The 11338-nt window shown below is 38.6% G+C and overlaps 1 non-coding gene across 1 annotated transcript; it reads left to right on the top strand.

The window, feature by feature from the left end:
- The first annotated feature begins 403 nt into the window (after window positions 1-403).
- Trnas-gcu lies at window positions 404-485 on the top strand. Its single transcript has one exon. It is a non-coding gene; the product is annotated as a tRNA-Ser (tRNA).
- Window positions 486-11338: the final 10853 nt, after the last annotated feature.

Here is an 11338-nt window from a genome sequence, read left to right as displayed (position 1 = left end):
AAGCTCATTTAACGATATTGATAGTCGTAACGTAGTTTCCCATCGAAGAAAGGAGTGCAGTGCTTTGCACACGTATTTGTATATGTGTAGACATTCAGTACCCCATTTCTAACAGTGTAAGATCGGCGTTGACCCGCACTTCGATGACATTAGTACACTCCACCTGAAAGTATTTAATGTTTTCATATGAACATAAAATGTTTGCTGAGTAGTTCCGTTACACGGAACGAGTGTCGTGGGATGAGGTAACACCCAGTGGCTTTCCCCTCGTGTGATGCTTCCTTATGAACTAGACAAATCAGGGAAGAGCGAATCATTTCTAATACTCAATAATATCTACTGCGTACGTGTGACAGCTTTGCGTGGTCGGGATCTCTCATTATGTGAGACGCACGTCTGCTGTGACGAGGTGGCCGAGTGGTTAAGGCGTTGGACTGCTAATCCAATGTGCTCTGCACGCGTGGGTTCGAATCCCATCCTCGTCGAACATTTTAATGTCGTCATACTGTAACACTTATCAGCTTTCGACAAATGTGAAACAAATATACAATTACATTCAATTCTAACAAAGTCATGCACATGTGGAAGGTTAATGATCCTAATATATATCCTGCACGAAGTGTTTGTGGTTTTGCTTTGGTATAGAAGGAGAAGTTTTATTGCTATTATTCCCATTTATTATAGTTATTATTCCCTTTTAAGAGAGCTCGTGGGAGTCAGTCAGTCATTTTCAGTTCCTTTTCTTATTTTCTTTTCTTCACGAAACCTCTTCATTTATAAAATTCACCGTGTTTTTTTTTTTTTTTTTTTTTTATTTGTCAGTTCCGTTTCAGCCACGCTCGCGAGTGGCCGCTGTTAACTGTTGCGCTGCACTTCAGTGTTTACATCGCTGTACTTGTGCTTCGCCGAGTGCCGTCCGTCCGTTAATCTCCGTGTTCGTTCCTGTTCCTTGTGATCTGATCGCTCTTTCTGGTCTTGCTGCTGCTACTTGGAATTTCGGTTGTTTAACCGAAATTGCTTCGCTGGATTAACCATGGCTACAAACCTCAGGAAGAATACTCTGGTATTTGCTTTTGACAAAGAATCCCGTCCTGTTCAGCCGACATCCCTGGAAATTGATGACTGGATTACACAGGTAATTGGTCTAAATTCTGAAACCGTTCATACCTGGCAACTGGATCAGGAAAAATACTGTGTTTTTGTCAAGTTAATCAGTGGTTCGACTGTTGATAAAGTGTTACGAAAGTGGGGCTATGAAGTAGATTTTGTGCATAGAAATGGTTATAAAAGTAAGGTTTCCATCTATAGAGCCGACATTCATTACAAAACCGTTCGTGTCTTGAATCTCCCCATTGAAATTGAAAATGATAAGATTAAGGAAGCTCTTTTAAACTACGGAGACGTTAAATCAATTGCAAATGAAAGATGGTCGCCTCGCTTTAAACTGCAGTGTTTTAACGGGGTCCGCTGTGTAGAGATGGACGTTAAAACGAATATTCCGTCTCACATAACTGTTTGTGGGTATAAAGCACAAATTGTTTATACAGGTCAGGAAGCTACATGTCATATATGTAACGAAACCGGCCACTTCAGACAGGAATGTCCGCGGCGAACTGTTGTGCTTAAAAGTAATTTGATACAGCGTCAGAAGCTTACCTTAAATGATCTGTTACCAAAGAATAGCCTGGAACAACTGGTTGAGGATGTTTACGCAGCGGGACAAGCTGATGTCTCCCTTCACGTTAACAGTCAATTTCCCCCGTTAACAACAAAAGGAAACCCCGTTGCCACTACTCGTGAAACTGAAATGCAACCGAAAAAACGACCTCTGGAGATAACTGATAGTTGCTCAGAGGACGAGCTGTCTTGTCCCACTCCCTCACTTCGCAAGCAAAAACAGTGCGATGAGAAGGCAGAGGAACCTGAAGGCAAAATGCGAATGGAAACTAATGAACAGAAAGATAATACACATACGGTACCAGAAAATGAAAGCGGTGTAAGTAGCATTAATTTGCAAGAAACAACAGGTGCAGTAGCCGATTGCAAAGATCAGAATCTATCTGTTAATAAACAAATTCAGGGAGAGGATGCAAAACTGCAGTCTCCATTTGTTTCCCTCGATCAGAAAGTGAGTGAAATTACTAAAGAACGAGGAAGTGGTGGCCAAACTGAAATCACGGTCAACACCTCAGGGCAGGCGCCGACAACCGAAATTGCTAAAGCGTCTGCTGCTGCTCCAGATAAGCCGCGAATTAAAATACCGACGCAACCAAATGAGAATGTAGCTCGTAACCAAGGGAAGGGAAAATCCAGTAGGGGCGACCCAAGCCCAAAGAATGTTCAGTCCGAAACGGTCGTACACGAATCACTGGAGGAAAAATCAGAAAATTTACCAGGAAATCAGTCTGCTTGCGGCACAAGAGAAAACATCAGAAGTAGAAAAAAACGGGACAGTAACTAATAAACTGATTGAAGTGTTATTCCATGTTCAGCCTTCCGAGAAAACTGTTACAGCTTAACTGAACCCTGAACCACAGTAAACCAAATTAGTTCAACAAAACAACTACATAGTGACAGCACAATGACGCAATCTTATTCTGTCACCACTATAAACATAAATAAAATCACGAGCGGTTTGAAATTATCGGCCCGTAAGGAATTTTTGTACGAATCCGCGACTGATATTGCCCTGTTACAAGAAGTTCTAATTCCGGATTTGGTAATTCCCGGTTTTGTCAGTTACATAAATGTGTCTCCCGAAACAAGTATTGGAACAGCTATTTTGGTAAGGGAAGGGATTACAGTAAGCGAGGTGGAACGACTGGAATCCGGAAGGGGAATAGGACTAAATATCTATGATGTGACTATCATCAACTTGTACGCCCCTTCAGGAAGTTCTCATCGAGCTGACAGGGCACGTTTCTTCAAAGATGACCTGATATACTTGTTAAGGAAATCACCAAGACAGTTATTACTTGGAGGTGATTTTAATTGTGTTTTAAATCGAAAAGATCAGTTACCTAATTTTAATTTATCAAGTGAACTAAAACAATTAGTTACTGGTTTAGAATTAAAGGATATATGGGAAATCAAATACCCCTCCACTGTTGAGTTCACTTATGTCACGGCAACATCACGTAGCAGGATTGATAGACTATATATTTCTAAAAATCTTGTAACTTCCGTGACAAAAGTAGAAACCATTCCTACGTACTTTTCAGACCATTCAAGTGTCTTAGCTTGCATAAATCTAACAAGACAGCCGGTTCGCCGATTCAAGAATCATGATTTAGAAGATCTGATTAAAGAAACATGGGCAATATGCCTGCGAGCCCGTAGTAGATATGCCACTGCTATTGACTGGTGGGTTAAAATGGCAAAGCCAAAGTTGAGGAAAGTTCTTATTCAATACAGTGCCCAGAGCGCAAGGGAAATGAAATGCACTATAGGGTATTACTATTCCGTTTTGAGAGATCTATATGATCAAGTCTCAGCAGGTTCCTCACTTCGGATAGCAGACATAAAAAAAGTCAAAGCCAAGTTACTTAATATCAAGAGAAGTCAAATGGAAGGGTTGAAAATAAAATCGAAGGCAAATTCGGTGTCAGCAGATGAAACTACTTCCCTATATCATTTAGTGAAGCATACGAAAAACGGGAGAAGGACTTTTATTGAAGAAATTCGAACAAAACACGGCACGATTCTCAGAACCCAGCAGGATATCATGGACGAGATTTATCGCTATTATTGCGAGCTATGTTCTGTACATCAAAGTAGTGATGCTTCCTTGGAAGAATTCCTTGACATCCTAGCCCCACAGCTGACAGAAGATGACAATGAAAATTTTCTCGAGGTTGTCAGTGAAGAAGACGTGTATGAGACTCTGTGCGCCTCGCCACCAAAAAAATCCCCAGGACCGGATGGTCTGCCAGCAGAGTTTTACATCCGTTACTGGCCAATAGTAGGTGCGAAAATTACGGACATTGTAAATGAGGTTATTCAGGGTAAAATGATTCCGGCTGAGTTTAAGGAGAGTAAAATTGTTCTGGTGCCAAAAAATAATGGAAACAAAGATTTAAATAATTTTCGTCCAATTTCACTGCTGAATTCTGATTATAAAGTAATAGCTAGAATAATAAACAAGAGAATTTCATGCCTTACAGATAAAATTATTAGTCAACATCAGAACTGTGCGCAAGGCAGAACCAGTTTTCAAAATCTAGCGGAATTCAGGGATATCATTGCAATAACTTCTGTAACAAACATAAAGTGTGCTTTATTGTTTTTAGATTTTTATAAGGCGTTCGATGTAGTTAACCATGAATATCTTCTACAGACATTGAAGAAAATAGGTTTCAACGATAGGGTTATCCAGTTGATTAAGAACATAGCAACTGGAATAAATGCTAAAATAGCGGTGAATTGTCAACAATCCAGGCCGATGGAAATACAACGAGGTGTTCCTCAAGGAAGTCCTCTGTCCATGTCGCTCTTCGCAATTTCGCTGGAACCTTTCCTCCGACACGTCCATGCTACATTAAAAGGCTTAACATTATCAGGAAACAAAACAGTTATAAGAGCCTATGCTGACGATATAGGGGTCATTATAAGGAATAATGACGAGGTAACCACGCTAGCAACAGTGATTGATTCGTACTGTAGAGCATCTGGAGCCAATGCAAACGGAAAAAAAGTAAGATGTTAAATCTCAGAGGTTTTGATAATATCAACGTCGAGTGGGCAAAATTAGTCGGACAACATAAAACACTTGGGATCAACCTGACAGCATGCCCTATGAAAATGACGGATTTAAATTGGAAAGTTGCAGCAGATAAAGTGCAAGGAGCCATTGTAGAGAGTTTAACTCGATATATGAACCAAGTTCAACGAACACAGTATATCAACTCATGCATCCTTGCTAAGGCTTATTATACTGCCCAGCTGTTTCCAATACCGAGAATGATAGCGAGAAGAATAATGTCCAAAATCACAAAATTTTTGTGGAGAGGTGAAGTGTTCAGAGTACCTGCTAAAGTAGCCACTTTAGATCCTAAAAATGGTGGACTAGGATTAACTGACATAACGGATAAAGCCTCTGCTCTTTTTATCAAAAGGCAAGTTAATTTAATAAGAGACTCACGAGAAAGCATAACCAGCCATCTTTTCGAGATCATTAAACCTCCAAGCCTGCTTCCCCCGATTGACGTGCAGAATGTCAACAGTCGCTTACAGCACGTGAGGATTTTCTATGTTGAGTTTAGTTATGTCAGTGTCGAACTCAGGCAGTCCCGACACTTAACATCGAGAGCCATAATGCGGGAACGAAAGAAAAGCGAAGGAAGAAACAAAATAGAACGACAGTTTCCAAACATTGAGTGGACTGAGATTTGGAAGAACATTAGTTCTAATGTGCTCACGTCTAATATAAAAACGTCATGGTACAAGACAGTTAACAACATAGTTAGCACCAATGAAAGACTGCACGCAATCGGACTCTGTGAAACAAATTTATGTCAACAATGCCATCTAGTTGACACAGTAATTCATAGATATACTTGCAGTGGTCACATGAATAGTTGGAAGTGGATCCGGGAGCAAATAGCTCTGATTACAAGAACATCCCCTGAGTATATATCGCTGTCATTGATAAACAGGCCTGAAGCACGCTATTTCCCAGAAGCAAAAAATAACGCTGTGTACTGGTTGCTGGGAAATTTTGTTAACTACGTCCTTAACAAATTAGGATCCGATAGCATCATAGAGTTCAAGGTACACATGCTGTGTGAGTTCCACAAAATTAGAAGCTATTCGAATCACAAGAAAAAGTTCGGTAATATGCTAAAAATTGTATTTGAAAGAATGGGCATTGGTTAATATAAAAAAGATGACTGTGTTGACAGTGATGTATTATAGGTACCTTAAGGATACTATTTAAGATTTTACAGTATATTTATTATGTGTGCTTTCTCTACTTCAGAGAGTAGTTTTTTGAAATTTATAAGCTAATGTACAGAACTTATGTGACATTGAGATTGTGTGTCTAATAGTGCCAAACACAAAACATGAAAGGTGCATTATTGGCTGATACTAGAAATTTGGAAACAGACAGTTTTTATAGAAATTTCCTTATCGATTGGTTAAAACCATAAGATTCTATCCGATAAATGTAATATTCAATGGCTGGCACATTGCCCTGTTCATTTTTGCAGTGAAAGACTGATTATATAGATCTGATCACTTGAAATACTTAGATTCAATTAATGTCCAGAAAGTGTAGTTGGAAGGCTAGTCAACTTTATTATATATCTCCTTTCCGCCATTCTCAAGTATTTATGTTTAATTTAATTCTTTCTGGTGATTTAGTCAGTAACACAATCTTCTGTTGTCTTTCCTTAATGTCAGCGCAATTGAAATGATCAAACCGCTTTGTTTAAATAACTTCATGTATGTATAACTTAGTATGTATTTGCAATGTGTAACATTGTTTTTTTTTAATAAAGGTTTTATAAAAAAAAAGTGGTTAAGGCGTTGGACTGCTAATCCAATGTGCTCTGCACGCGTGGGTTCGAATCCCATCCTCGTCGAACATTTTAATGTCGTCATACTGTAACACTTATCAGCTTTCAACAAATGTGAAACAAATATACAATTACATTCAATTCTAACAAAGTCATGCACATGTGGAAGTTTAATGATCCTAATATATATCCTGCACGAAGTGTTTGTGGTTTTGCTTTGGTATAGAAGGAGAAGTTTTATTGCTATTATTCCCATTTATTATAGTTATTATTCCCTTTTAAGAGAGCTCGTGGGAGTCAGTCAGTCGTTTTCAGTTCCTTTTCTTATTTTCTTTTCTTCACGAAACCTCTTCATTTATAAAATTCACCGTGTTTTTTCTTCCTTTCGTCTGTTCAGCTTTTCCCTGTTGTTTCTTTTGTTGACACTTGTTTAATTTTCTTATTTTTGATTTTATTTCTGAGTTGTTTTCTGCACTTAATTTCTTCTTCTGAAAATTTCAATCTTTCTAGGTCTTCTTGCGTTTCTTTCGTCCAACTGGTCTTTAATTTGCTTGCGTTGAAGAAGCTAAAAATTTTCGTAGTGAGTCTGTTTTCACCCATTCTACATAGTCGTTCGTAGAACTGTGGGCCTCTTTCCCTAGATTTATCTGTAGTGTTGTCTGTGGTTTGAAGAGATCCTTTGTAGACCGTTTGACCCAAGTTCCGTCTCGGAGAACCGTGCCGTAGATTTTCTAGGAAGTTTCCGTTCTTGTTTCTAGATGTCATGAATTTTTGTCATCCCTGTAATTCTACTAAAACAGTCGTGTTGCAGTGTCGTAGTTTTGCTTTCTACTCTTTTGCTGTAGCGATTCCATGTCAGCTTGTACGTCTTTTGCAGTCTTCATATTCTGTCTGTTTTGGAGATTGTGTTCAGTCCTGTGGTTTGGATGGTTTCCCCTAAATATTTGAAGTGAATGACCTGTGAAATTTTTCCGTAACTTACTTTGTTGTGGGAATTTCCCTCTTGATCTGGTCTCCATGTGTTTTTTCATAGCAACTTTGGAGTCCGGTTTTATAGGAGAATTCGTGCAGTTTATCTACTGCTAGTTTGGCTTCATATTTGTTGTTCATTGCCGGCCGTGGTGGTCTCGCGGTTCTAGGCGCGCAGTCCGGAACCGTGCGACTGCTGCGGTCGCAGGTTCGAATCCTGCCTCGGGCATGGATGTGTGTGATGTCCTTAGGTTAGTTAGGTTTAAGTAGTTCTAAGTTCTAGGGGACTTATGACCACAGCAGTTGAGTCCCATAGTGCTCAGAGCCATTTGAACCATTTGTTGTTCATTAATATAGCCAGGTTGAAACGTCCCCTTTGAACAATTTATACACGAGACTTCCCCTTAGAACAATTATACATGACTGTGCTTAAACTGACACACAATATTTTGTTAGCGCAACGCAATCTGACTTTCAAAAAAATCCCTACGAAAGAATGGCCCTGACTAACATTAACCTATACGTTTCACAATTCACTTACCTCACAAAAATCTTCGCTGCTCAAGCTACTGCAATACAGCGAGCGCCACTACTGCCAGCTAAATAAAAGATTCAAACTACTAAAGGCACTAACTACTGATAGGGATAGTTAGCAAATGAAAGATATTAATAGAGAACAAACAATGTATTTACCTTAATATCATCACAAGCCATAATATATATATCAGTTCATGACAAATTACAAATCTCCGCCATCTCTCTCCCCACATCCACCACTGCTGGCGGCTCACCTCCAACTGCGCAACGCTACGCGCTGTTAACGTCCAGCTGCCCCTCTACAATGGCAGACAACAATGCAAACTAGCCACAGACTGCACACAGCACAGCCAGTGATTTTCATATAGAGCGTTACGTAACGTTGCCAATAAGAAAACATAAACAGCCTACTTACATAGAGAAAACATAAACAGCCTACTTACATAGCCCCCATGCTCCCCACAAAAATTTTTACAAATGGTGTTGGGCACTGGCCAATACAGATTTGACAAAAATTTTTCACAATTACAGTAACAAAGATATAAAATGCACACACTTATTAATATTATGTTGGTCAAAAGATCAAAATTTCTCACAGTCCATAAAGACAGTCCACATTGTTCATCACAGTAAAAATGCAGAGTTTTTCTCAAAGTCCAAGCAGTAAAAGAAAATGCACATAGAAGTAGTGGATTTCCATGCAGTCTTGAAGAAGTAGTGTTGTCCTTCCAACGGAAAGACAGTGCTGACTCTTGACATGCTGACAGGTAATGGGCCACAACAGAGCAAACCCACAGCAGAGTCATTCGAAGTTCTGACGAATATTGGTAGGTAGGTCATCACAGAGCAGACCCACTGTAGTCCTGGTAGAGATTACGGTATTGGTGGGCCACCAGAGGTGCAGACCCACTGCAGTCCTTGTAGAAATAATGGCGTTGGTAGGTCATCATAGATGCAGACCCACTGTAGTCCTTGTAGAGATAATGGTATTGGTGGGCCACCAGAGGTGCAGACCCACTGTAGTCCTGGTAGAGACGGCCAGCAGCCATCCGTTGCGACTGTGCAGGTGCACAATCACCATCGAAGATTCTTGCAGAGAATATAGCAAGTCCATAAACCACCACTTGTGCACTCACAAAGTTTCTGGAATTGTCCTTAGATCCAGCAATGCTGTTATCCCGTCCCTTGCTGAGTTATTAACACACGTACAAACACTCACAGTCCCAATTTCTCACATATTATCCATATACTATGACCAACAGAAACGTGTGCAGTGAAATGTAACTTAATTTGAAGAACTGGTAACAATTACAATTTTATAACATAAGAATACAATTACAAAGGTACAAAATACATCATTAAAAACATAACAATATAGATAACATTTGTAGTACAGGCTTTACAAAAGAATAGAAATAAACATATACATGAGTGTTACAAAAATAGTGACATAAGTACATACATAAAATAATGAGAATAGTTTTCGAAACATTAATTTCACACATGAACATTGAAACAGAACAGAATTGTAAACAACTTTACAAAGAAAATAACATATTATTAATGCAACTTATATTTGAGGATAACAGTATTCCTCCTCATAGTGAATATAGCTTAGTATTAGAAGAGAAAAAAAATTCTATGAAACAGTACACAGAGACAGGAAGAAAACAAATACTCAAGGGTACACAAACTCATAGTGGGATAACACCAACAGGAAAGGACAGGGTTCGTTTTCAGTGTAACATTTGGTACTGCAGTCCAACCCAAAACTTCATACATCTTTCCTCTTATTTCATCCTTTGTTTCCACCAAAAAAAATTCTATCTAAGCATGCTTTCTGTATTTATATGTTCACACATTTCTTACCTCAACATTTTTATTTTCCATTATCTTACCTCATCATTTATTTCCAAGAAAATCCTACCTAAACCTGTTTTCTCAATGCATTTCTTCCAATTCATCGCAACTCATTCTCTTAGAGGCTACCCCCTCTTAATCTAACTTAAATCTACTGAGCTCAGATGCTAAACTAAGGGACGAGGCAATGCAGCAGCACAAAACAATTAACACAAACATCAATGACAAAAATACAAATGCCAAAGCAATTGCAATATTACAACTCATATAGGGCACTGTGCAGCAAAAAAAATAAATCTGGCTTAGCAGAGTAACACAAATTAAAGTTCAGTAGCACTATGCCTGGCAAACAGCAGCTTATATCTAAACATGACATAGCTCAAGCAGAAAAAATAATACAGTAAAAACAACAATGCAGATAAGGGAAATGTATATTCACATCTTAATATCTATGTAATTAAAGTGGTGCACCACAAGAAGTTATTCTACCAAAAAGTTACCAATTACTTGAAAAGAAAATTATGAATGCAGTTACTAGTTCCTTCTTATTGTTCTTTCCTGTCCAAGTGCTCCTTTTTTAAAGAATGTGGATCATAAAATAATTATTTAATAGATCTGTTGACAGAAAGTGTTCACATTAGCAAATGCATTTCATTTTATAAAAGCAATGCTGCAACACAGCTGGAAACCAGATATCAAATGAAATAAGCAATTACGCAAACCAAAGCATAAAAACATCATTCAATAGCTATGTGGCATTTCGTAAGTCAGTAGCTCTCAATTCTCGTAGAAAGACACTTGTCATTATCAGGTTTGCAGATGTAAAAATATTTCTCGTCATTTCATTAGGCATTTCAGTAAATATCATAAATTACGAGCTCCACATTATACTTTCAACAAGGAAATGTCAATACCGAGGATAATGGCCTTCCCTTTTTTTTTTCTACCTGTGCTTCCGGAAAGGCTAATGGCTTTTTTTTTCGGGCGGCTGTCGCCCAGGTGGGTGCCCGCGACGCATTATGTGCAGGTGGTCACTTAACTTTCTTACGGAAATATTTACGACACCAGCTTCCGCTACGGTGACAGTCTCACATAAAAATATTTCACAGGTCAAGAATTAGCGTTGAAAATCTGTAGAAAGAAAATCCTATACATATAAGTGTCCAAATAAAATATTCGTCAGCATTGTGATACAGTCACGCATTTACGCACATTTCATAACTCTTAAAGTACGATTCTTGGTTTCCAACAACCTTTTCCACAAATCAGAGTCCCTAATCACTACTCATTATTCCTTACCTCATTATACATATACATATTCGTCGACACTTCTTCAATATTTCATCATGAGAAATATGTAGCATAATAAACATTCCTCCACAACATAATACACATCGTCGTCGTAATAATAACATCATAACACCTCAGTCAAATCTCAAAAACGTCGTAGCTTT

The sequence above is a fragment of the Schistocerca piceifrons genome, chromosome 3 (genome assembly GCF_021461385.2).
Source record: "Schistocerca piceifrons isolate TAMUIC-IGC-003096 chromosome 3, iqSchPice1.1, whole genome shotgun sequence".
Lineage (NCBI taxonomy): Eukaryota > Metazoa > Arthropoda > Insecta > Orthoptera > Acrididae > Schistocerca > Schistocerca piceifrons.
This window is presented reverse-complemented; position numbering and strand designations above follow the sequence as displayed.